Here is a 7,073-nt window from a genome sequence, read left to right on the forward strand (position 1 = left end):
ATTTTGAAGTTGGTGTCTCTCAAGTTTCCATTGCTAAAATTGGCCATGGCAAGGCATATGGTGGAGAGCCTCGCTACATAATACATACTTACAGTCTGGTTAACTTAAAGAGCACTTGTAATAATTGTTAGCGCTGTTTCTTTTCTTTTTTTAAATATAAATTAGTGCTTTTTAATGCTTTTTCCTATTTATTGCTGCCCTTTTTTGTGCTAGAACCTGTTCACTGGTAAGAATTATGTGTCCTGTTAATGAACGCTTTGACTTAGCAGACATGTCTGCAGCTACCTTTGGCAGTGAAAATATATTGTCTAACTCCAAGTTCCAAGTAACATGATCTAAAGTGGAGCCTCCCATTGATAGGTTTTCTAACAAAGACCCAGCAGAAGATGGTACACAAGTAGCTGGCAGTTCTGAAGACAAAACTGCAGGCGACAATGCTAATTGATCATCATTCCCCATAAGAACAGACATCGCCAGTGCAGAGAGGTCAGCATCTTCAGGCTCCGAGTTGATGGAGTTTAGAGTTGGTGAACTTTCGGATCTAGATGTGTCTGACATTGCGGAGTCTGAAGATGTTGATTCTTTGATATTGGCAGTGTCATTGACTAATTCTTTGTCAAATGAATCAATAGACGGGCCTGTAGGACTAGACAATGTGTGGTTTGATTTGGATGTTTGTGGTTGTGGAAGAGGTTTATCAAATGCCAAAGATGGTGCAAAAAGGGATTCTGAGACGGCCTCAGGGTTAAGTGGATAAATACCGGTGGAGCGAAAGCCTGCTGTGATGTTTTCACAAGTAATACCGTCATCCCATGCTTTCCGGAAAATACGTGGCCAAGTTGCTTTATTAATAACATGCGACGGATGTTCGGAAAGGAACTCCGTGCAGGTTCTGTTATATGCCTTAGAAAAAGGGCCAAAAACTGCCTTATCAAGTGGCTGCAATGCATGTGTGGTGTGGGGTGGCAAAGCCAATATTGAAATGTTCTCTTCTGCTGCATTTTCAAGCAAGCCAATTACCTCATGGGAACTATGGGAGTCAAGGATCAAGAGCTGTGGCCGCTCAGGGCCACAGTGCTTGAGAAATACTTCCCGGAACCATTCCTCCCCAATGACATCACACATCCACGCCCTCTCTTGATAAGTCCAAAAAGTCCCCTCTGGAGCGTCAAGAGTGGCAAAAGGACGGAGTGATTTTTCGGTTTTTCCCTTGCAAACACACATGGGAGGCATTGCCTGACCACATGCATTTACGCATGCTAACACAGTAATATTCTCCCTAGAGTTTGAAACCCTGCTCGTTACATTACGTTTCCCTTTTGCTGAACATATGTGTACTGGGGTGTGCTCGAACTGTTTTCCAGTCTCATCTAAATTCCAAATGAGATGGGGCTTTTTTGTAATGTCAAGAGTATTCATGACAGTATTTAGCTCATCAAAATATTTTTGAACGACAGGGCGGTTAAGCATTCTAGCACGAGAAGTTGTTAACTTCTCGGGCTTTCTAAGTACAAGCTCTGGGTGGCACATTTTTAAACCCTGCCACCAATCATCCCCGGGGCAACCATTTTTAAAAGGGGTCTTAATTTTCAAAGATGTACAAAGGCGCAACACTTTAAGTAGCAGTTGTTTTTTGCTGATGCCGAAACCTTTGTTGGCAGCTTCTATGACCTTCTTCATCAGAGCTTCTTCAATCTTTGGTGGCAGAACAGGCGGTCTTCCAGGCCTCGAACCACTTGTATATCGGCCGCAAACGTGGTCGATGATAGTTGTTTTAGGGACTCCAAACACTTTGCTTGTTTTTTAATAACCCATCAACCGGGATCGCACCGCGGTCACTGCATCATCCAAATTCTTTCGATCATATCGCATAGTTTTATTTGGTACCATATCCTATTAAATTAAATTAACCGAAATTAGGCCTACTGATAAAATCTTTAATTTTGTTGTTGTTGTTATTGTTGTTTAATATGTTAATATGCTTGCCTGAGGTGTTTGAGTCTCAGGATCAAATCACATCCGTGGAACTGTCCAACTGATTGACTTTTGCTTTGTTTTGTTCCAACCAGTGCATCACGACTGGTATATCAAAGACCGTGGTATGTGCTGTCCTGTCTGTGTGAACGTGCATGTAAAAGAGCTCTTGCAGCTAATGGAATAATGTAGGTTTCCTCTGATGACTACGCGTCAGAATTAAGCTTAGCAAATGTTTTACTGTCATTAGCAGATTATTAATTAATCAATGTACTCTAGTGGTGTCGTTAAACAAAACAAACTTTCACTTTTTGTTTAATGGACTTAGGGATCGTTTTTTCGTTGTTGTTTTTTTGTTTTGTTTTTATTTTTAAATGTATGTATTTTATAGACATTCTATAAGCTCTTCTTTTGTTTATTTACTTGAAATTCCTCAATGTTGTAGATATATTATTAACTATAACTGACCTCCAGGTTTTTGTTTATTTACTTGAAATTCCTCAATGTTGTAGATATATTATTAACTATAACTGACCTCCAGGTTTTTGTTTATTTACTTGAAATTCCTCAATGTTGTAGATATATTATTAACTATAACTGACCTCCAGGTTTTTGTTTATTTACTTGAAATTCCTCAATGTTGTAGATATATTATTAACTATAACTGACCTCCAGGTTTTTGTTTATTTACTTGAAATTCCTCAATGTTGTAGATATATTATTAACTATAACTGACCTCCAGGTTTTTGCAAAGATAATTGATATGGGGTCGCATTTAAGCCTCCTAAAAAAAATAGCAGGATAAATCCGACCCCTTTTGAAATTTTGTAACTTGTTGTTAATGCATTTTTTCTTGAAAAATAAGCACATATTTACATTATGTTAAGTGATTTTATTGCATAAACAATTTCATAATAAATTTTATTGTCGGATTGTATACCTCCGATGTGGATTTTTCCAACGTTGCTCAGTCTTCTAAAAGTTGCTTGAATGCTAGCAGACAGCCGGAAGAAAAGATCGAGCAAGTACGCATGAATAGTAAAGACTAAAGATGGTTTGTAACGGTGCTTTTCATTGGGAGGTTGAAGGTACCTTTGTTATGAAAGGAATACATCCGTTGGTCTGAAAGAACGGTTGCCGAAACACTATTTAATTAACGAAAATCCGAAGGGGTCGGGTTTACACGTAGGTTATTTACTTAGGGGCGCAAATTCCGAAATGTCACGAGTTTGGTTCACAATTGGTAGTGTTGTTCAAGGCCAGAATACGCTTATTTTGATGACGATTTTTGCACGGTTTTTTTGTTGTTATGACAAGTACACAATTGATGTATATCCTGTTTCCGAAGTTGAACAACTACAAAAAGAATTTTTTTGAGGCAAGTGAAACTTTGAATACGTCTATTTTGCCCCAAAAAGGGCGATTTCACTGAGATATTGATAGATATATATAGTAATATAATAAAACATCATAAAAATAATTTTTTGGTAATTTAAAAAAAAAATTTAGTTTATTCGACATCGAAAATATTTCAAGGAAGGTAACTGACCCACTGACCCGCAAAAGCGAAAATATAGAACTTCACAGCAGGGACACATTTTGATAAAATTAAACGTATTTGATGCTTTGTCATTATTTATCCACCCATTATTAACTTTTTGGGTAGAATATATATCATACTGAAGCGTAATTTTTAGAAGACAATGCATATTTAATTAAAAATAACTTAAAATAATGTTTTGCTTATCACGATGACTCAGCAGTTTCTGATAGCTGAAGTTGATTTTAAAAAACATTTGGATAATGCATAACTATTCAAATATAGACGTAAATCTATTTTTATGTAAATCATTTGAATGAGTTTAGCATATGACTGGATCAGTTTTATACAAAAGAATAGTATTAATGCAATGGAAATAAATTAAACAGAAGTTGTTTTCTTTTAAGTCTGTTATATTTGTAAATACCTTTTTGAAAGAAAATGTTTCAGGTACCATAACTTCTCACATTGTGACACAAACTTAAATTTTTTGGTAACCAAGTAACATTAAATTCTAAGTATAATTATACTTTTTCATCACTTCATCAATGAATATTACTGTTAAAAATGGTAAAGAATTAATTATTTGTAAAAGATACTAAAAGTAAAGTGAAAATAACTACATACAGAAAAAACATTTGAAGGTGTGTTTCATCTGATGTAATGAATATTTCTGTTTACAAATATTATGTCAAACTAATTACAATATTTGAAACAAAAAGATAAATAACCATGGTCATAATGGGTATTTTTCTTTATTCAGGAAATGTGTAGTCTCTGTGCATCTATGGAGAAACCTGAAATGGAAACGGAGTGGGAGAGTACACATGGTTATGAGACAACTTTCAGTAGATTCAATTATACTTCAAGCTTGATGCTGTTATGTTTTCTGTTTCCAACTGTGACAGAACCTAGAACAGAAATGAAGTGTGTGACTATAATTCATAGACAAATTTAGACTAATACTCTTTCATGGATGCTAAATTTGGTAGATCTAGCCATAAATGTTTTATTATAATTCAAAGTGGTATATAGTTATATTTATAATAATTGATTGTTTGAATTTGTTTTTATAAAGCACTTTATTGAACTAAAATAATCATAGCTGCATTTAGTAAATTATTTAGCACACGTGTGACTGCTGTCTCATGCCTTAAGTGTTTCAGCTGCTAAAATATGTTTGGGGATATTTTTTCTGGATAGAAATTTACCTTTCTGATATTGTACGAGTGTTTGGACATTCCTTTCAAAGGTGAAATATGGCTACTTATATTGCTTTGTTTCTAATAATGATATTGAAGGTGTAAAGTATGTAAATATTTTTGTAAGAAATTGATTAAACATATTGGTCAATCATTGGCATTCGTCGTGTGATAAGTTTTTACTGGTTTGAGTTAAAAGACTGGGATAAGTTTTATTGCATCTTTTATTGAAATCTTCAAGTATTCAATATTATTATGAGTCTAGGTAAAAAAAATAAAAATATTTTGAAACAAGAAGCTTATTTTTTATGTAACGTGTATCCACTTTCCATCTGCGATCTAAACCTTTATGTTTTCCTTTTTATTATTGGTCTGGATGTACATTATTGTATAAGCGTAAATAAATGTGAACTGAAAATGTTATTCTGATGTAACATTTGCATCAATTATTATGTCATTAAATTACGTATTCCAAGATTTCTGTGTTTTTTTGTCATTTTGGAGCAGTTTCGAACCTACCCCAAGAATACATATGTTATCAGAAATAATAGTAACCCTTTATATTTTCACTTGAAATTTTCAGAGATGCAACATTGATAACTGGTTACAAAAGTAAATGACAATTACATTGGATAATATAGTCTGTTGAAACTATGACCATAAAGAAAGAAAAAAAATTAAAAATCGGAATATCACCAATCTACCGTAGGGTGGCAACTTTTCTCTTAACTGGCGATCCCAGGCTAATGCAACTTTTCTCTTAACTGGCGATGGGTCGTTCGATGTGGATGGATACGGGCTTCCCCCGATCCCAGGCAATGTCCCACGACATCGAAGCCATGGTATATAAATAGTGCTGTTCAATTAATATTAATAATGAGAGAGAGAGAGAGAGAGAGAGAGAGAGAGAGAGAGAGAGAGAGAGAGAGAGAGAGAGAGAGAGAGAGAGAGAGAGAGCGCGGTTGTTTTATGTGAGTGTTTATTGTTTTAATATACTTTATTTATTGAATGTATATTGTTCAAATTATAAATAAAAATAATTTTACTAACTACATTTAACTTTAATGTCCTACCATAATATGTATGTGCGTGTCCGTGCGTGCGTGTCGGTGTTTCTGTATATGTGTATTTTGTGTATATATGTGTATGTGTGTATATATGTATATATATATATATATATATATATATATATATGTGTGTGTGTGTGTGTATGTGTGCATGTGTGTGTGTGTGTATGTGTTTCTATACGTGTGTCCTTTTGTGTTTATATCTGTTTGTATAGGTGTGTAGGTTTGTGTGTATATGTGTTTCTATAGGTGTTGGCTCAACCACGACACCACCGAGGCCGGTCGAACAGACTCTTTTTCTCTAGGGGCGGGACGTAGCCCCATGGTAAAGCGCTCGCTCGATGCGCGGTCGCTCTGGGATCGATCTCCGTCGGTGGGCCCATTGGGCTACTTTTCGTTCCAGCCAGTGCACCCCGACTGGTATATCAAAGGCCGTGGTAGGTACTAACCTGTCTGTGGGATGATGCATATAAAAGAACCCTTGCTGCTAATTGAAAAGAGTAGCCCATGAAGTGGAGACAGCGGCTTTCCTCTCAATATCTATGTGGTCCTTAACCATGACTGATGCCATATAACCGTAAGTAAAATGTGTTGAGTGCGTCGTTGAATAAAACATTTCTTTCTTTTTCTCTACGTGATACACAAGGGAGATCACTGTGTAGATTAAGAAACAAAACAAACGCTAAGCCCATAATATTATATCGACTTCCGGAAAATTACATAGGTATACCCCTATTTTTCAACACTAATTGTCTAGGGCCAGACCACGTTGAAAGTATCTGTTCTCGTCCGATCACCGAACTTAAGCAACGTCGGGCCCGGATAGTACTTGTATGGGTAACCGCCTGGGAACACCGGGTGTTGTAGACATATTTTGTCTTTATTATTATTTTTAGTATATATATATGTATATGTATATCATAATTATCATTGTTATTATTGTTTATTATTATTATTATTATTATTATTATTATTCTTTCATTTTTTCTTTTTTACTTTTAAATGTTAGTGTGTTTGTTGTTGAAAAAAAAGTTCATCTCGGCAAAAATGGAATGCAATTTTATTTCATCTAGTATCAGTGTTAAGTAGCCTTGGGCTTGAAACCTGTAAAAAACATACATGAAATTGTTTACGCAACAAGGGTAGTCATTGACGCTAACCGTTATCTCTAAATTGAGCAGCTTAACCCTGGTCGTTTTCTTATTTAATTTAAGGGTGAGGGGTGGTAGTATTTATATCCGTGGACAGGCTTTGTTGACATCTGTTAAATAACTCAGTCGGTAGCGTCTG

General features: G+C 35.4%; 1 pseudogene; it reads left to right on the forward strand.

The window, feature by feature from the left end:
- Positions 1-6,534: 6,534 nt before the first annotated feature.
- Positions 6,535-6,653, forward strand: LOC121366862 (annotated as a pseudogene).
- Positions 6,654-7,073: the final 420 nt, after the last annotated feature.

The sequence above is a fragment of the Gigantopelta aegis genome, unplaced genomic scaffold, assembly GCF_016097555.1.
Source record: "Gigantopelta aegis isolate Gae_Host unplaced genomic scaffold, Gae_host_genome ctg7521_pilon_pilon, whole genome shotgun sequence".
NCBI classification, from domain to species: Eukaryota; Metazoa; Mollusca; class Gastropoda; order Neomphalida; family Peltospiridae; genus Gigantopelta; species Gigantopelta aegis.